General features: G+C 37.3%; 1 protein-coding gene across 2 annotated transcripts in view; it reads left to right on the forward strand.

Annotated features, from left to right (window-relative positions):
• Positions 1 to 238: 238 nt before the first annotated feature.
• HDX (highly divergent homeobox) overlaps positions 239 to 21,411 on the forward strand; it is a 150,511-nt gene continuing 129,338 nt past the window's right edge. The window contains exon 1 of one of the 2 annotated variants that reach the window (XM_017350008.4): positions 239 to 393. The gene's annotated coding sequence lies outside the window, so the exon portion shown is untranslated. The remainder of the gene's footprint in view (positions 394 to 21,411) is intronic. The other variant, XM_051827391.3, reaches the window with a different exon arrangement.

Below are 21,411 nucleotides of genomic sequence, written 5' to 3' on the forward strand. Positions count from 1 at the left end.
TGCTCAAATGGCTGTTGTGTAACTATTATAGACACAGGAATGCTGGATGTTCAGTCACACAGAGAGGGAGAGGTTCAGAGGGTCCTGGCCATAGATGCAGCTGATTTGTGCAGGGAGGAAGCAGCCCCACTGCAGGCAGCCATCTGTCCTCCCCCCTCCCCACTCTTGGGTTCTGGGCTGAGGCCAGGGACTGTCCGGAGCTGATCTCGGGCTCCCATTGGCCGCTGTCTTTAGTGACGTCACGATCATGATGAGAATTGATGATCGGACACGCTGATTTCATTGTCTGAGGCGGCAGTGGAGACCCAGGAAAAATCTCGCTGAATCCGCCTGCCCCAGCACTGGCCTGTTCTGGGATCCTCTGATCCCTTCCGTGACCGCACCACGCCCGAGGTAAGCACCCAACCTGGGCGGGTGTGAAGGGCGAAGGAGGGCGGGCAAGGCTTCGGAGAATGCTTTGCCCAGTGGGGGGCCGGTAGGTTCCGTGGCCTAAAAAGGCAGCCAACAAATTGGTGCGGCTTCTGGGAAGCTAAGTGCCTCTTCCTTCCGAGCAAAGGCAGGCGGCAGCGCGAGGTTAGAAACGAACTGAGGATAGGAATACAGTGGGCATTGCCAAAAAGCAAAGGACTTTGCTCCGAGAGAGGGCGATGTAGGAGCCGCGCTTCTGGCCCAGTAGTAGGAGAAAGTGGCGCCTCTGCCTCCGAAGAAAGGAGGGGGTTGATTTCTACCACTTCTAGATTTCACTGGACAGTAGATTTCTCACAGCCCTACTCAAACGCACTAACGGCGCTGCGCCTGCGCGTTTGCACCTTGGTGGAAGGAGGTGGGGGCTCAGGGCGAGAATAGGCTTTGAGTTTGCGCAGGCGCTTTTTCCGTTTCGCTGAAGGGGGTGGGGCTGAGCCCTGTCCGGGCTGAATGTGGGAAAGGTTGAGGAGTTAGTTGGCCTTGTGATGTTTCAAGCAGGGATCTGCCAGTTATTTTGAATTTGGCCTGTTGACTGTACTCAGCCCCCAAATGTATGTGATACATTTGAGAAGACAAATACTTAATCTCTATAGATATTAGATTTAGAATAATGGAAATAATTCAGAGAATAATTTGTGAAATAGAAAGTTCTGCCATGAGAAAATGCTTAGAGAAAAACACTAATTATTCAAATGAATCCAATTTCTAATCCTCAAAGAGCTCTAATTTGGAGTGACACGGTGATTGTGAACTTGAAACCCTTTTGAAAGACTCAGAATGAAGTCCACTGTAGAGACTCAGAGGAAGAAATTTTCCTTTCTTGTCCTTCTTCTTCCTCTTCTGGATCAGTCTCCTATAAATCTTTAGTCATTGTATCTCTGCGAGAATCATAGACGGCAATTCCTATTTTGAGAGACCCTGTCCAACAGGGATATATTACTCAGCAGTTGGGAGGAGCAACCTGCCACTGTCATTAGTGAAAAATTTGTATAAAGTAGTATTATTAACTCCCCGACACAATCTAAACATGGACTTCTATTTCACTGAGGAATCTGTATTTTTCTTCATTTCTTCCGTTTAAGGAATTACTAAGTATTGGTAAATTGTCTTTTGCAAGGAAGCTCACACCATTCTTCCCTTACTCTACAACTGGAAGTCTCATCATCAGTCACTGCAGGAGCTTCCTAGCCAGCCTTGACCTATGGCCCAGAAGCTTAATTTATCATGCTGGGTTAATGTTGGTGAACACTTCTCTCCTCTATTTCTTTCACAAAAATATTTTTGAATCTGTATATTCTATTGTTCCAAGCTAAACTTCACCCGCATTTCAAAGAACTTCAAAATTTTGTCTCATTGTATCTGTTATTTTGCTTATTCTTCAGCACACAAATCTCATTAATGTTACCCGAACACTTTATCTCCATAACTTTGCTCCTATATCACTACCATCACCTTTACCCAGCATGCCCTGTCTTCTATATAATTCAAATCTTAGCCACTTTTGAAGCTCAACTCATGTCTCTCCTCTCCATAAATGCCTTCTAAGTCTAACCCAGCTGTTATTGACCTCACTTTTTCTGAAATTCCCACACAAATCTTGTCATTTTCTTATAGTCAAAATTCTACTGTGTTATTTGTTGTGGTTGTGGTCGTTGTTGTGTGTTTGTGTGTGTGTGTGTGTGTGTTAGACCAGACTCCTCAACTTGTTTTTAAACCCTACCTTTAAAGGTTAAGACCATGCCATCTACATCTTTATCATCTGCCTTGGCATTGGGCTAACTAATCAAAATAGCTGTAGCCATATATATCATTCTTTTTTCTCCCTAGAAAGCAATTTCCTGTGAAATGAAGTAATATTGTTATAGAGAGAACTGTAGACATGTGAATCTTATTCTCATTGTTCATGCAAGTACCCTCCAGTGACTGAATAAATTTTAGTAGAAATCAGGGAAAAGACATTATAGAGATTTTGTATAATGAGTGGCCTCTGAACATAGCATGTCTTCATAAACAAGATCAAGGGAACATGATCCCCAAAGCAGTTCTATTCCCATCCTTAAGCTGCTAAGTTAAGAGATACCCACTGCTCTACACTTCCTTCTTAGGACATTGCATCCTCTTTCTTCTCACAAAAGCTACTGTTCACTCACTTTTTGTTGCATTATATCTGCAATTGCAATTTTACATGATCCCTGATATCTCTTTGTACATAACTTGTATATCTCTTGAATCAGATCTGATGGTTGAGGTGGTTGCCATAATTATAATATTATATATTTGATGTCAGTTTTCTAACCCTTGGACTTTGAACTGAATTATCCCACAGAATTCAAGTTTTACTTGAACAACAGTGAGACTGTGGTTTAATATAGAGGCTTTACCCAGATTTAACTTGGGCTGTAGCTTCATTTTGAGGCAGTGTCCTAATAGCACTTCAAGGTTGATGGTTTAGGGGCATGAAAAAAAGCAGCCCAGCAGTGTGTTTTAACCTGTAAATTTAAATTCATTATCATAGATTATTGTAAGTGAACTATAAATGTTACTTATTATGAAGAAAAATCCTTTCTCCCTGACCTTTTCTCTTACTACCTGTATTATGTGAATCTCCATCCTCCCAAAAAGCTGTTTTAGCCTGCAGTCAACCTGTAGTGTCATAAGACTTTCCTAGACATTTATATGTAGACCAATAGACAAAACTGTTCAGAGTTATGCAACTTTATAGAATGTGGTGCTTTGGAATGTGCTATTAATTTTAGATAGCTTAAAATAAAATAAAAATGAGAGTATGGTATAAGTATTTTTTAAATAAACTGTTAGCTTCTTTTTGTAAAGATTTATTTATATTATTTATTATTTATTTATTTATTTATTTGAAATGCAGAAGCAGAGACAGAAAGAGAGAGATCGATCTTCCATCTCCCCAAATGGCTGCAATGGCTGGAGCTAGGCAGATCCAATGCCAGGAGCCTGGAGCTTCTTCTGGGTCTCCCACGTGGATGCCGGGGCCCAAGGACTTAGGTCATCCTCCGCTGCTTTCCCAGGCATATTAACAGGGAACTTGATTGGAAGTGGAGCAGTCAGTACTTGAAATAGTGCCTATATGGGATGCTGGCACTGCAGGTGTTGGCTTTACCCTCCAAGCCACAACTCCTGCCCTGGTATATGTATTTTAACATTTGTTTTATAATTCTTATCTGAATGAGAGGATGGCATTAGTTTGTGATGGAAGAATAAGCCTACCCCTCATTTTATATAATTAAGCCACAAGAAGTGAAGTACTTTAACAGTATTAATAAATGCAGTGTTTATTAATCATGTAGTACACGGCATTGTGCTAACAACTTTGTATATGTTATAAGGTTGAAATCTCACAACATTCCAGTGAGATATGCTTTAGTATCTTTCCAATATTAAAAAAATGAGAAAACTTATGTTCAAAGAAGTTGACTGCCCAAGACCACACAGTCAGTATCACAGTCAAGACGCAAGGAGAGGTCTGTTTGATGTGTAATCACTAAGTTTTGCTTACAAAGGTCATGTAATGAATTCTTGGAATAACTTTAGCTATGATCTAAATCTCTGAGTCCCTGTGTGTGGGTGTGTGTTTATATTACAATGTTTTCCATGAATCCTATGTTGTTTCTATAAAATCAGGGATTTCTAATCTTTACCAAATGGTGTATATGTGCATTTATTTAAGTATAGACTGTCTCAGTCCTTCTTTAAAAAAAAATTAGTTTATTTATTTGAAAGGCAGTGTGACAGAGAGAGACAGAAACAGAGACAGAGAGAAAGAGATCTTCCATTTGCTGGTTCACTCCCCAAATAGCCAAAATTGCCGTGGCTGGGCCAGGCCGAAGCCAGGAGCCTGGAACTCCTTCCAAGTCTCCCACATGGGTGGCAGGGATCCAAATATTCGATTCAATGTCTGCTGCCTTCCCAGGTGCATTAGCACGGAGTTGGATCAGAAGCAGAGCAGCAAGGACTGAAACCGCTCTACAATGTGAGATGATGACATCCCACGTGGCAGCTTAACCTTCCACATTACAATGCCAGCTTCACTCTCAGTTTTGATTGAAAATAATGGCAAAATTTTTGTAAAAAATATATTTTTAAAAAATTTAATTAATTCTACTTTGGAAAGTGTGGTGTACAGTAGGAAATATATTGTTCAAAGTGTAATCCTGGCCGGCGCCGCGGCTCACTAGGCTAATCCTCCACCTAGCAGCGCCGGCACACCAGGTTCTAGTCCTGGTCGGGGCGCCGGATTCTGTCCCGGTTGCCCCTCTTCCAGGCCAGCTCTCTGCTGTGGCCAGGGAGTGCAGTGTCTCTCTCTCACTATCCACTCTGCCTGTCAAAAAAAAAAAAAAAAGTGTAATCCTAATAGGATAAAAAATGTTGATTGTTGTTTACTTTTGATTTTGCAGTAGAGCCAGCTAAAATAAAATTAAGAATGTCCTTAATATGCTTGCACTGGATACACGATAGTTAGATATACTGGTTTGCAAATAAATGGAAATAATTTTATAGAGATATATAGAAAGGATCTGGAGAGGTTAGCATACTCAGAAACTGCGACTGACACCCTGAAATGTTTTCATTCTGCATAAAATTTCTTTTTTTTTATTTGAAAGACAGAGTTAGTGAGAGAGAGACAGAGAGAAAGGTCTTCCTTCCGTTGGTTCACCCCCAAAATGGCCACCATGGCCAGAGCTACGCTGATCCAAAGCCAGGAGCCAGATGCTTTTTCCTGGTCTCCCATGCGGGTACAGGCGTCCAAGCACTTGGGCCATCCTCCACTGCCTTCCCGGGCCACAGCAGAGAGCTGGACCGGAAGAGGGACTAGAACCCAGCACCCCAACCAGGACTAGAACCCGGAATGCTGGCGCCGCAGGCGGAGGATTAACCAAGTGAGCCACGGCACTGGCCCCAGTCTGCATAAAATTTCAAGGCAATAAATTGAAACCTGTCTGTGCAAATGGAGTCATCTTGTTGCAACTAGTAATAAAATTGCTTGGATTAAAGCAGAGATCTTGGTATACCACAACTAGATACGTGAGATTGTATCATCAATTGGGTCATCAATTAAGTGCTACATTTTACATCTGCCATCTGTAATGAAATCTACAACAGCAGCTGTCCTACCTTCTTGGTCTTATTTTACCACCAGAGATATATCTAGTTGGATTGATCCTTAAAATCGTTAAACCTGTTACTTATCAAAGTGATAAAAATTCAGGAAAACGTCCTCTTAGCTCCTCTTGTCTTGGGATTAGAGAAATTTCTTGAAGTTCTGAAAATAGCCATGGAAACTCATGACTTACATGCTTTTTGGAAGACACTTTTTCCATGTAGACAGCAATTGTGTATGGAACCAGAATCTGAAAATAATTGTCATTCTGGAGGCTGCACACTTAACTGCTAGGCTGAAAGCAGTCATAGGTTAGGGAGCTAGAATTAAATCTGTCTTTATTTTGTGTGTGTGCGTGTGTGCGTGTGTGTGTATACACACACAGAGACGTTTCTCCTTAACTTCTCCCTAACCTATGACAGCTTCCTTTTTCTCTCAATGGAGATAAATGCTTTATATAAAACTTGAGATGTAATGAAAAGGCATCATTTTGCTGACCGCCAATGCCTTCAATAGTGGAAGGTGAATAGACATATTCTTTCCTAGCATCAAACCAACCAATGGTGAGAGCACTTCTTCACTGGGTTTTATGTAACAGTAGATTATAAGATTATGTTTTCTACCCCACTAATTTATTGCTTTAATACTTTCTTATTTGGATAGCTTGATCTACCTATTGTGTATTTTATGGATGGAATAGCTGTGCTATTTGAGAAAGTAATTATCTGAGACCCATTTTCCAAATAGCTTTGCCTTTTCTCTTTTTTCCAGCTTGATATTTTATTTATTTTGGAGATAACCTTTTAATTTACATTATAATCAAATGCTTAACGGCTCTACTAAATAAAGAGTTGAACACATGAAAAGTAAAAAACCATAGTCCAGCATGCCATTTTTTCATGTTGAATCTCCTTAACAGAGCAACAATTGGAAGAGAAGGAATTACAAAATGCAGAAGAAGAAATACAATCCGCATTAGTGGGAAGTATTGCATAAGATATTAGAATGCTCACTCTTGACTCATCTCCACTATTTTAAGATCGCAGTATATACACAGGAAATTATTTTTGATTATGTAAATTAATTAAGAAAGTAACCAGTTGACCATTTTATTTAGAACCTATAGGCTCATCTTTAATTTTGATAAATGGTTAAAAGACCCTTCCTGTCAATTTGAGTTTTCTTCCCCAATGATTAATGCCTAATGTAGAGAGAAAACTTTGAATTCAGTACTGGTTGCAAAATGTAGCCTGTTTACTTTTCTCGTAGGATTTTGTGCATCTTAATCTGTTAAATCCTTGCTACTCATGTGTGTATATTCTATAAAGTGGCAGCCTGAGCACCACCTGGGAACTGTTTAGAAACTACAAAATCCTAGGCCCCACCCCATATATACTGAAGCAGAATCTGAAATTTAACAAGGTCCCCAGGTGACTCATATGCACATTAAATTCTGAGAAGCACTAATATAAAATAAAATCTGACTCCTGCTGCGAAATAGATGTTTAAGACTTGGTGGTCATAGAAAAATATCAAATTACCTTTTGCTAATTTTACACGTGGAAAATTTTGCTAATTTTCCATTGTATATTATCTAATATAGACCAACTTTGCACCATTCTGGAGTCAACATTGTCTCACTTAGACAATGGTTATTCTTATGTGATAAGTAAAATTGTTATGAATTTGAGTGAATCCATTTATTTTGATGATCCCAATATCCTCACCATTGAAATGATGATTTTAATACCTCATTTGTCAATAGAGTTCTACAGAAGAAAAGTGATGTACTGGTTTCACTTTTACCAGCATTTTCCAGGGGGAACTCTGTATTTTCTATTGGTTATTGAAGCAGTTTGTTACAAAATTAGTGGCTTAACTTGACTTTGGAAGTCAGAAGTCTGAAATGGGTTTCATGGGTTAAAAATCAAGGTGGCAGCAGAGCTTTCTTTTCTGAAAACTCTAGGAAAGAATCCGTGGCTACTCATAGTTATTGATTCAGGATCTCCTCTCATCTTCAAAGTTAGTAATGGCTGATAAAGTCTTTTTGATATTGCATCACTCTGATACTAACTGCTCTGACTACATCTTCCACATTTGGAGATCCTCATGATTGCATCAGCCCACAGAGATAATCTAGGATAATCTCCTTATTTTAAAGTCAGCTGACTTTAAACTTTAAACTTGATAGTTTGCTAATACATCTACAACTTTAATTCGTTTTTCCCTATGACCTAACATATTCATAGTTTCCAAGAACTAGGGCACAGACATCTAGATATGGGTGGCATTATTGTACTTACCATAGAAATCGGTGGCCTTTTTGGTTTATGAAGGAAGTCAGCCTCTTATCTTTTTATTGAAATGATCAATTAGTCAATTGTTACTTCAGTTGTACCACTCCCCACTCCAAATTCATATATTGAGGTCATAACACCTAGTATCTAGAGTATATCCTTACTTAGAAAATAGGGTTATCGCAGATGTAACCAGTAAATTAAAATGAGGTCATACTGAGCAAGGGTGGACTTCTAGTCCTATTTCACAGTTATTCTTATAAAAGATGGACATTTGGAACAGCCAGGACTCAAACCATTTGGGGAATGAACCAGAGGATAGAAAATAAATCACTCACTCACTCTCTCTCTCTCTCTCTCTCTCTCTCTGTAATTCTGCCTTTCAAATAAATAAATAAATATTTTTTTAAAAAGATGGACATTTGGATACATGCACACATATAGGGTGAATGCCATGTGAGCATGAATATGACTATCAATAAGCCAAGGATAGAGGACTGAAATAAATCTTTCCTTCACAGTCACTAGAAAGAACTAACCCTTCCAACACCCAAGTTTCAGATTTCTGGCCTTCAAAACTATGAGAGAATAAATTTCTATGGTTTAAGACACCCAAATTTTGATACTTTGTTACAATAGCCCTAGCAAACTAATACAACCATGATTGTCCTTTTGTTGATATCTAAATATCATTATCCTCAAAAGCATTTATTTAGTTGTTCCATATTCTATGATGTGCTAGGTATTGGACCCAAAGATAGATTTTGTCCATTTAGGAAAGATATTGACTTCATTTTCTGTTTTTGAAGGAGTATATGATGGAGCTCTACCCATGATTGTAAGATTTAGGGCTGTACTCTTGTGGGGCTTTTCAGTCACTAAGCATTTTCTCAATCTTCTGAGAATATTTCTGTAGACAATTTTTCAATTTTTTGGCCAAAGAAACTTATACATTTTGTACAACATGATGTTTTGATGTATGTATATATTTTGGAAGGACTAAATAAAGACAGTTGATATACCCATTACCTCACATGTTTATCTCTTGTGATAACATTTAAAATCTACGCTCATAGCAATTTTCTTTCTCTTTTTTAAAAGATTTATTTATTTATTTGAAAGTCAAAATTACAGAGAGAGAGGAAAGGCAGAGAGAGAGAGGTCTTCCATCTGATGGCCCACTCCCCAAATGGCCGCCACGGCCGGAGCTGAGCCGATCCGAAGCCAGGAGCCAGGAGCTTCTTCCAGGTCTCCCAGGGCGCAGGAGCCCAAGGACTTGGGCTATCCTCTACTGCTTTCCCAGGCCATAGTAGAGAGCCGGACTGGAGATGGAGCAGCTGGGTGTCGAACCGGCGCCCATATGGGATTCTGGCGCTTCAGGCCAGGGTGTTAACCATCCTAGTAATCCTAGCGTCAGCCCATCCTAGTAATTTTCAAGTATATGATACATTATTATTAACTGCAGTCACCATGCTGTGCAATAGATCTCTTACACTTATTCCTTCTGTCTAAATGAAATTTTGAATTCCTTGACCAATATCTACCCGGTGTACCACCCACCTCTCAGCCCCTAGTAACCACAATTCTACTCTCAACTTCAATATTTGATGTTTCTAGTTTCCACATATAAAAGAGATCATGTAATATTTTGCCTTTCTGTCTCTGGCCTATTTCATTTAATAGAATGTCCTCCAGATTCATCCATGTTGTCTCAAATGACAAGATTTCTTTCTCTGTTAGGCTAAATAGTATTCCATTTTATATATGTGTCACATTTTCTCTTTCTTTTTGTAATTGATGTACAATATCATTTATCCATATCTTGGTTATTGTGAATAATGCTGCAAAGGATTTCAGATATGTCTGTTGACATACTAACTTCTTTTCCTTTGGCTATGTATCCAGGAGTAGGATTACTGGATCATATGAAAACTCTATTCATAATTTTTAAAGATCCTCCATACTGTTAGCATAATGACTATTTTAATTCGCTTTCTTACCAACAGTGTAAAAGGGTTCCCTTTTCTTCATGAGGTTAAGCTTATGCTTCCACTATTTGATTATGCAAATACATATGTAGTTTTGTATATTTTTCCTATACTATATATGAGTGTCTTTATACAATTTTATCTACTTAGCCACTAGATGGTGTGCTTTGAGGGATCTTTCTCTAACCCCCCAAAAGAAGCATTTGTGTTTATGTTTTTTTGCTTTTCAGTTTTTGTAGGATGGTGTAGATCAGGAATGGGAGTCATAAGAGAAACAAATAATCCATCTCTTGCTTCTAGGAAAAAATACACTTCGCTCTTGCCATATATAGTGCAAATCTGATTCAGGACACTAAAAGAATTTCTAGTCTAAGAGAAGAAATCTGGCTTTAATCAATTGCTTCTGAGAGTTAAGTGAGAGGACAAGTAGGATGGAGTTATATGGATGATGAAAAAAGGCTGAGAGAAAGAACTAAGGATAAATTCTTGATACAATGAAATCTAAGGGACAGATAGATTATTTTTGATATGTTGATTAATTTATTTATAATCACTCTTCCAATGTGTGTTATGGGAAATTTGATAGTCTTTTGTTGAATCATACATTAAAATGCAATCTATAAAGATATTAACCTAGACTATGAATTGCAAGATTCTGAAACATTAGCAGTCAGTTCTTGTAGAAGTGCAAATGCTTTGGCTGGTAAGTGGTAGATTCACTTGCACAATTTGCCTAGGGCTGGAAATATGAAAAGAAATACAATTTAGTCAAGTATATGTGGATCATGGTACTAGGTAGCTCATCAGGAGATGCTGTATATGTATCTTTGATCTTTATCACTTATAATCCGTATGTTTTTATGCATGTGTTATTATATGAAAACGGAAATAAAGACATGAGGAAATCAGATATCTAGTTGAGGTGCTCTTTATGTTTCTGTTGTCCAACTTATTATCTGTTTGAACTCCATCTTTTTCTTTTATAATATGAATTTTGGTATCTGAGCACTTGATAAGGAATTTGTAGTTTTTGATACTTATTGTTTTAACATACTAACATGTAATAAAAGCAAGTGTCATTAAAAGCTAATATATCATGAGAATCAATAAAATAGTCTGTGATCTAAGGTATCTACTTGCTATTGAATGTATTTGTTACAAACATTAATCTTTATAACTTAGGCATTAGAGAAATATCTATAGAAGGTACTTCAAAATGTTTGCAGAAAATGGAAGTAAATATTCTTTTGGTGTAAAAATATTGACATGAATTTTTTCATAGTATGCATTTCATGAATTTTTAAAGACTACACATATACATATATACATACATAGATACATAGATATATCTATTTTCATGTATTTATGAGGAGGATATGTACATAAAACTGTCTTGCAAGTTGTGTCTATGTCACTGTGAGTATATATTTAGCTTTTACGTAGCTGACAAACATGAATGTTAATTACACAAAATTTTTTAAGTGTTTATAAAAAGGTCAGTACATAATTTCTTTGTGCCCTGACAAAGTCAAATGATAAGTTTATATTAAAATTAGATAATTTATATTTTCACCTAAGTGATAGAGGCAAATTATATCTCTTAAAAGAAAGATAAGAGATGTGTACAATGCATTTTATAAATTATAGCCCAATAAACAGATGATGAATATCTTTCCATATTAGAATAGACAGCACGTCTGTTGTTAGACTTCATGCTTAGAAGATGCTGGAAGGTTTTTTGGCAACACTTGCAAATTCTGCAAGTTAATTGTGAAATAGGTAAATACAACAGCTTTTTGTAAAGTTGAGGATCATTAAATGTAAATGACAGATTAAAGTAACAGCCTCTGAGAACAGATTTACAATAGCAATTATTTTACACATGTTCAATGTATCAGTTTATTATTATATACTTAATCAAACTTTTGCTAAATAAAACACCAATGACTTAGTTTTAATTAAATTCACCTAGTTTAATATATTATGTTCAATAATAAATTTACACTGAAAATTCTGCAAAGGCATCCACATATGTGGACACCATATCCATTGGTGCTTAACTTCTGCATTCTTCACTATTTAAAAAAATCTCATCACATAGACATGTTTCACAGGATCTCCCTTCTTTTTGCCATGATAAGATAATAACACACATTTTCTTTGTTTCAGAGTTATATATAAATGGTGTAGAAGTGGACTGGTGTAAAGAGAATTATTTCTGGTAGAAATGATCTGTTAGTTATAGAAATGTGCTAACTATTAACAAAACTAGACTTTACATTGTGCATTATAGTTTATCAACTATTTTAATGAATGAAGATAATTCACTATGTGAAGAAGAGTAGGACAGGTTTTATGGCCTCATTTTCCAGATGAAGGAACTGGGTTCACGAGGTCAATTATCTCTGTTAAGGTCACAAGATCAGCAAGAAGTGAAGTTTAATATGTAAACAGAGTGGTTCTGACTCCTAAAGTATTCCCACTCCATCACTCCAAAAGGTCACTTCAACTTCCGCTCATAGCCATGATGAAGTAAGAGCAATTGGATTTACTCTTTCATCTTAAATGTCTAAAAACAATCAAGAAACACAGAAAAACATTTAGAAAAAAAGCTATTTCAGACCTTTGATAAAAGGCAACACAGGGCCATGATTCCTGATAAAATGGAAACAAATAAAATGAGCCCTATGAGGCTCACAACCCAATGTCTGGGGAAAGTTTTCAGGTGAAAGCTTAATGAGAAGGAGGGGCCAGAACATCCTAGGAATCTCTCTGAGTTGAGGAGGCAGAGCTCAGATTTCAGGAAGGACAAAGTGGCTAGAGTTTGAGGGACTGCATAGGAGAGAGGACAAACAGCACAGACAAGAAGAGTGCACAAAGAGTTCCAGAGATTATAGAGGAACCCTTCAAGTCTTGGGCTGAATGCTGAGTTGTTTAAATGTGTGAAGAAATTTTTGAATCCAAAGAAGAACCATGGGAAAGGTGCAGGCGAAATAATCCTCACAGTTAGTGAATGATCAGCCAGACTGGAAAGCTTCGTATTTCAAGATGCATTTAGAAATGTCCATAGACAACTATTTTTTCAATAAAGGGTAAAATTAGCTCTAGAGTAAAGACAATTCTAGATCTGCCTAACAAAAGCAAGCCTCAAAAGTACTGTACAATTTCCAGGTAACATAAATGTATAGCAGTACAAATCCCAAACATTTAAAGACTAGAAAAACATCAAGTATGCACCAATAAAATTTACACTATCTGCCATTAAGTGGAAAATTGCCAAGCATACAAACAGGAAAATTTATAATCCATATCACAGTGAAAAAACTATTATGAAAAAAACAGAATGAAAAGAATAGAAATAGAATTTGTAGAGAAAAATGGCAAAATAGCTGTTATTGCTGAATTCCATATATTCAAGAAGGTAGAAGAAAACACAAGCAGAATGAGAAAATAATGGAAGAATTTTTAAAAGGTCCATTAAAATTATAGAGATGAATTTACAACGTATGAAATGACAGATGCAATGGATAGTTTTAACAACAGATTAGCTGCAGATTAGCCACAACAAAAGGAAAAATCAGTGAACTTTTATATCCACAAGTACAAATTATCCAAAATCAAACATAGAGGAAAACATATGAGGGAAAAATTAATGGAACATCAGTGAACTGTGGAACAATATTATGCAACCTAACATACATATGTCTTGAATTCCAGAAGATCAGAAAAGGGAGAAAAGCATTTTAAAATTTGCAAATTTTCCAAATATAATGAAAATTATAAACCCACCCAGCCAACAAGCTCAACAAATCCTTAAGAGTAAGAAAGATGAATAAAATGGCATCAAGGCATTTCATAATCAAATTGCTGAAATAAGAGAAACGGAGAAAATATTAAAAGCAAGCAAAGGACAAACTGCACCTTCTGTATAGAAGGAAAATATAAAAATGACAAGCAATACCTCATAGAAGAAGTGCAACACAGAGAACAATGAACAACATCTTTCAAGTACAAAAAGAAAACAAATATGTTACCCTGGAATCCTATATGAAAAAAAATCAAAGCAAAAGTAAAACTTTCCCCTCATACAAAAGAAGAAAATATATATCATTAGCAAATACACACTACCAAAAATGATGAAGGATGTTATTTAGGCAGAAGGAAAATGATAACAAATTTACATTTGAATTCACATAGTGGAAATAAGAAAACTGGAAACAGTAAATATGTGGCTAAATGAAATATCTTTTTAATTTTTAAAGCTCATTTTATAAGATAATTGTTTAACTTTTAAACTAAAAATTTATTGGAGGTTTTAAGGCATGCCTAAAAGGGGAATGTACAGCAACAATGATAGCATAAAGGCCAGAAGAGAAATAAAGTAAACCATCGTAAGTTTCTTTTATTATATGTGAAGTAATATAATAATAATATAATATAATATTATAATAATATAATATAATATAATATAATAATTATATTATTATAATTATAATATAATAAAATTATTATAATAATATTATAATATAATATATAATAATATAATAATAATAATGATAATAAGTTAAAGAAGTATATAATGATCTGTAAAGAAATTGTTAAAACAACAAAACAAAGAATGATGGACCAGCAAAGAATATAAATGTAGTATCATAAAAATTTAGTTAGTACCAATAAAGGCAGAAACAGATGAAAAGAGGAACAAAGAACAGATAGTACTGATAGAAAACAAGTAGTAATATTGTAAATTTAAACTCAACCATTTCAATAATCATGTGAATTGCAAAGTTGTCTGAATATACTAATTACAAAGCAGATATTTTCATACTAGACTTAAATTCGACTATCTCCTGTTTACAAAAAAAAAAAAACCATTTTAAATACAAAAACATAGGTATATTAAACATGAAAAAGGAGCCAGATTTTGGTGCAGTGGTTAACATGCCACTTGGGAAGCCCACATCCCATATCAGAGTCCCTCTGTTCAAGTCTTTGCTCCATTTCTAACTCCAACTTTCTAATAATGAGCACTCCAGGAGGCATCTGGTGATATACTAAGTATTTGGGTCCCTATTGCCCTTGTGGGAGACCCAGATTGTTCTCTAACCCTGGCTTCAGCTTGTCCTAACTGGAGTAGTTGCAAATATTTTGGGGAGGTGAGCCAGCAGATGGAAGATATCTGGGTGTGTTTCTGCCTGCCTTTCTGTCTTTGACTTTCAAATTTTTTTTTGAAATGAGTTTATGGCCGGCGCTGGGGCTCAGTAGGCTAATCCTCCACCTAGCAGCGCCGGCACACCAGGTTCTACTCCCGATCGGGGCGCCGGATTCTTTCCTGGTTGCCCCTCTTCCAGGCCAGCTCTCTGCTGTGGCCCGGGAAGGCAGTGGAGAATGGCCCAAGTGCTTGGGCCCTGCACCCGCATGGGAGACCAGGATAAGCACCTGGCTCCTGCCTTCAGATCAGCGCGGTGTGTCGGCCGCTGCGTGCCAGCAGTGGCGGCCATTGGAGGTGAACCAATGGCAAAAAAGGAAGACCTTTCTCTCTGTCTCTCTCTCTCACTATCCACTCTGCCTGTAAAAAAAAAAAAAAAAAAAAAAAAAGAAATGAGTTTATATAATGGAACATTAATTAAAAAGAAGGCCGGATTACATTAATATCAGATAAAAGATTCTAAAGCAGTGTGGGAGTGGCTGCATAGTGATTAAAACTGCTCCTTGGGACACTCAAATCCCATCTTGGACAGTCAGTTTGAGTCCTGGCTCCTCCACTTGCCATCCAGATTTCTGCAGATGCATCTTGGGAGGCAGCAGATGATGTCTCAAGTGCTTGGGCCCCTGCCACCTACATGGGAGACCTGGATAGAGTTCTGAGCTCCTGGCTTCATAATGACCCAGCATGAGCTGTTGCTGGCATTTGAGGAGTGAACCAGCGAGTGGACAATATTTCTCTCTCCATCTCTGTCTCTCTCCCCCTACTCATCTCTGTCTCTTGGTGTTTCAAGTGGGTAAAAATAAATAAATAAACATTTTAAAAGAGTGGACAAATATTTCAGAGACAGAAATATTTTCAGGATATAGAAAGTCATTTATATTGATAAGGAGATCAATTCTTTTTTTTAATTTTTAAATTTTTTTATTTTTTATTTTTATTTTTTTATTTTTGACAGGCAGAGTGGACAGTGAGAGAGACAGAGAGAGAGGTCTTCCTTTTGCTGTTGGTTCACCCTCCAATGGCCGCCGCGGCCAGCGCACCGCGCTGATCCGATGGCAGGAGCCAGGTACTTATCCTGATCTCCCATGGGGTGCAGGGCCCAAGCACTTGGGCCATCCTCCACTGCACTCCCTGGCCACAGCAGAGAGCTGGCCTGGAAGAGGGGCAACCGGGAAAGAATCCGGCGCCCCGTTGGGGACTAGAACCCAGTGTGCCGGCGCCGCAAGGCGGAGGATTAGCCTAGTGAGCCGCGGCACCGGCCATAATTTTTTTTTATTTTTTGACAGGCAGAGTGGACAGTGAGAGAGAGAGAGAGAGACAGAGAGAAAGGTCTTCCTTTTGCTGTTGGTTCACCCTCCAATGGCCCCCGCGGCCTGCATGCTGCAGCTGGCACACCGCGCTGATCCGAAGCCAGGAGCCAGGTGCTTATCCTGGTCTCCCATGCGGGTGCAGGGCCCAAGGACTTGGGCCATCCTCCACTGCCCTCCTGGGCCACAGCAGAGAGCTGGACAGGAAGAGGAGTGACTGGGACAGAATCCGGTGCCCCGACCGGGACTAGAACCCAGTGTGCCAGTGCTGCAGGCGGAGGATTGGCCTATTGAGCCACGGCACCAGCCAAGGAGATCAATTCTTTAAAAAGAATACAAATACTCTAAATGGTTTTCATTTTATAACAGTTCTGAAATATATGAAACAAACCCTGATAAAATGCAAATTGTTCTCTGGTGCATATACAAAATTGATCAACACAGGCTACATAACATAAAACAAACTGCCATGAATGGACAAAGAAAATGTGCTGTGGCTCAGTGGGTTAAAGCCCTGGCCTGCAAGTGTCAGCATTGCATATGGGCACCAGTTTGAGTCGTGGCTGCTCTGCTTCCAGTCCAGCTCCCTGCTAATGCACTGGAGAAGCAGCGGAAGGGGTTCAAGTCCTTGGGCCCTTGCACCCATATGGGAGACCCAGAAGAAGCTCTGGCTGCTGGCTTCAACTTGGCCCAGCCCCAGTTGTTGTGGCTGTTTGGGGAGTGAACCAGCAGATGGCAGAGCTCTCTGTCTCTACCTCTCTCTATAACTCTACATTTCAAATAAATAAAATTTTAAAAAAGAAAATGTGGTATATCTATACAACAGAATTCCATACAGCCATGAAATTCTGTTACAATGAATACTATTCAGCTGTCAATTGCAGCAAAATGGATGGAAATGGAAGACATCCTATGAAGTGAAATAAGCCAGTTACAGAAAGGCAAATACCACATGTTTGCACTCATATGTTGGAGCTTTAAAAAACTCAATATGAACACAGAGTTGTGATTCCTGAGGCTGAGAGGATTTAGAGTGATAAAGGCTTTTGTATAGAAATTGGAAAAGTTGGATGGGACAAATATATTAATTTAATATATATGGATTTATATATATATGGATATATATAATGGATATATATATATGGATAGGGAAACTCTGAGTTTTACTTTACAAATTTTGTAAATTTCAAACTATTTACCGCAAAAGTAATCATATGAAGTATGATCTCTAATCATAAAACAATTATCTTAAAAGTCAATAACAAAAGGATATTTGGGAAATCTCTAGATTCAACGGGTCAAAGAAGAAACCACAAAGGAAATTAGAAAATATTTTATAATCAGTAAAAATAAAATCACAATTCATTAAAATACAGGAAAGGGAGGTAAATCAATGTTCAGAGGACAATTTTTTCAATAATTTTTTTATTTGTAGAAGATGAACAGATTTCACATATTTCAAATATACAGATTTAAGAGCATAATAATACTTCTCACCCTAATGATACTTCCTTCCCTCTTGTCCATGCTTCGAACTTTCCCACCGCCTTCCTTATTTTTTTGAAATTTTTACAGTGACATACTTACAGTTTATTTTATAATCACAAAGCTTAACTCTCCACTAAATAAAGAATTCAACAAGTAGTAAGTAGAAGAACCACTATTCCTCAAGAGTATGGACAATGGCTGTAAATTTATAGTAGATAAGTGGAAAGGTTGAAAATTTATTAGGTATTATCTCCTTGAGAAATTATAACTAGAAGAATAAATTAAGCTCCAATCAAGGAGAAAAATGGAAACAATAATCCTAAGGGCAGAAATAAATGAAACAGAGAACAGAGAAACAATAAAGAAATTCAGTGAAACCAAAAGCTAGATTTTTGAGAAAAGACTATAGGGGAAAAAAAGAGAAGAAATAAAATGGTAATATCACTAATGAGGACAGGGATCACAACAGATTATACAGATGTTGAAAAGTATACTTATAATAGCAAAATTATATCTGTAAATATAACAACTTAAAGGAAATGGGCTGATTTCTTGAAAGACAGAAATTACCAGAATGTATTCCAAAAGAAATACAATAATTGATATTTATGTTTAATTAAATAAATTGAATTCCTAAGTAAAAAATCTTCCTTTAGGAAAAATTCATACCTCAATTGCTTCACTGCTGAGCTCTACAGAACTCTTAACAAAGAAACACAGGTTGAATACCCCTTATCCAAAATTCTTAGGACCAGAAATGTTTCAAATTTTGATTTTTTGATTTTAAAATATTTGCATATACATAGTGAGATCTCTTGGCGAATGCACCCATGTGTGGATATTAAATTCATTTATGATTCATGTGTTTCTTTTACATATACCTTGAAGGTAACTTTATGCAATATTTTTACTTTTTTACTACACCTGCACTTTGTGACCTATGACATGAAATCACATACGGAATTTTCAACTTGTAACATCATGACAGCGCTCAAAACATTACAAATATTGGTTTTTAAATTTTAAATTATGAATGCTCAGCTTGTAATGAAAATACACAAACATTTTCGGGAAATAGAAACGGAGGTGATACTTTGCAACTTATTTGAACATTTGCTATGTCCCAGGCATTGTTCTAGATACTATGGTATGGAACTTTAGGCCTGCAGGCTACATAAGGCTCCTGAAATCTTTTGGTTTTACTTTGCCAGGGCAATTTCAAGTGGGACTCAAAATTCACTAAGTTTATGCAAGATAATTTTAAACTGATAATTTTATGTGGCCTGCAAATGATGTTAAATACCCAAATGACCCTTATTAGCAGCTAGGGAACTAAAAAAATTGAATGTTTAGTTTCTCTCCCCCAGGATGTTTACAGTTAAGGATCTTCTTCTGCCATAACCTCACTTCTGCCTAATTGGTTGAAACAGAGCAAAGCAGAGTATGCAGCACTATTTAGACTGTTGAAGATTAAACCTTTCCTCACACTAGAACGAGTAAAGGAAAACTTGGTTTGCTGGCATCCCTTGGTCAATCATTGTTACACAAAAATTGATAGAATGACCTAGACATAGAATACCCAAGTTCATTTCATCCAAGAGACCTGAAACTACAATTTCATCATTCCCCCAACTACCACCCCACTTTCTCCGTGTTGTCAAGAATAATTCAATATTTCATTGAATATCTTTATTTTCCTTATTTGTCCAATATTAAGCAAAATAGATGACATTTCCTTAGTTTATTTAACAATTAGTGATGTAAGTTATACTTCATCATAATCATATACCCAGATGAAGAGGGGCTGATTTTAATCAAACTTTCTATAACGCTACTGCTAAGTTATAGTATGTGAAATAAAATGATCATTTTGACTACTAAAGATCTTCACTAGTGTAAAAGAACACAGTATTAAACCCTGTAATAAAAACCCTTATATTAAACCCAGCAAATGCAGGAAAATCCACGTCACAAAATGTACAAGATGGGCCCAAATGATAGGGCTGTGGGTGAGCCTCCCAGGCCTTTGTTAACAATCTCTGTTCTTTTGCCAGATTAGTAGAAATAAATTAATTAAAAGCAACAAACCCCAGCAAAATTGGAATACTGTGAGGGACTTGCTAAAGCAAGCATTGACAAATGACAGCATACTGAAAGGAGAGTGGGAGACAAACTGTAAAAAGCAGATGCAAAAATCTGAAGTCTTTTAATGAAGAAGCCAACACCTTTACCTAATTGTTGGGACATCATTTAATAAATCATGTTCATAATGATTACCAAGAATTATGAAAGACAATTTACTTATTTTTCATAGTCCCAGTTTTAAAAAATCAGGAAAGTGAATACAGTAGTTTAGAAATATTTCCATTCAAAATAGTTGGGGCTTATAAAAAATGAAGTATTTTTGCTTGAAACAGTATATACTTTAGATTCCTAGAATGACTCATTTCCCGAGATAGCTCAGAAATGGGAATCTTGTGGTAAATGGAGAATCTTCAAGTACCTTCAAGCCAAACTATGCAAAACCACTAGACACCGTAGAATTACACAAGAGACACACATTGTCATGACCAAGGAAATTTAAATGCCAAGAGAAAGTGCTTGGAAGTATATTAATACAAATTCACTTCATTTGCATAAAAATGTTTTATTTAAAGTGTAGTTATAACTAAATGTATAAAGTCTTCTGAGAAAGACAGAAAACATGTTCCATGTGATTATTTTTTAGATTCTTAATCAGTAACATCACCCCCAATATGTTGGTCTTTAACAAAGATTGAATAAATATAGGTTTAACTGGATTGTAGTTGAAGTTCCTTGGAGTTTAGTATGATCTGTATTTTTAAAAATATAATAGCAGAATTCTAATTCTGAACAAGATGGAGTAAACTCAATACATACTTTTCTCCTGTTGATTATGGCTAAAATCTAGTTTTTAATTATTTATTTATTTGAAAGATGGAGTTACAGAGAGGGAGAGGCAGAGACAGAGAAAGAAAAGTTTTCCATCCACTGCTTCAGTACCCAAAGGTCACAATGGCCAGAGCTGGGCCAGACAAAAGCTACAAGCCAAGAGCTTCTTCCAGGTCTCCCACCTGGGTGCAGGGGCCCAAGCACTTGGGCCACCTTCCCCTGATTTCCCAGGTGCATTAGAGAGGAGCTGGATTGGAAGTGGAGCAGCTGGGACTCAAACCAGCGCCTACGGGTCAGCGCCTTGGCTCACTTGGCTAATCCTCCACCTGCAGCGCCAGCATCCCATAATGGGTGTCAGGTTCTAGTCCAGGTTGCTCCTTTTCCAGTCCAGCTCTCTGCTGTGGCCCAGGAAGGCAGTGGACGAAGGCCCAAGTGCTTGGGTCCCTGCACCCGCATGGGAGACCAGGAAGAAGCACCTGGCTCCTGGCTTCGGATCAGCACAGCGAATCCAAAAAAAAAAAAAAAAAAAAAAAAAAAACGGCGCCTATATGGGATGCCGGTGCTGCAGACTGTAGCTTAACCCACTATTCCACAGCTCTGGCTCTGCACTAAA

Source organism: Oryctolagus cuniculus, chromosome X (assembly GCF_051225735.1).
Source record: "Oryctolagus cuniculus isolate XC-2025 breed Fujian yellow rabbit chromosome X, ASM5122573v1, whole genome shotgun sequence".
Lineage (NCBI taxonomy): Eukaryota > Metazoa > Chordata > Mammalia > Lagomorpha > Leporidae > Oryctolagus > Oryctolagus cuniculus.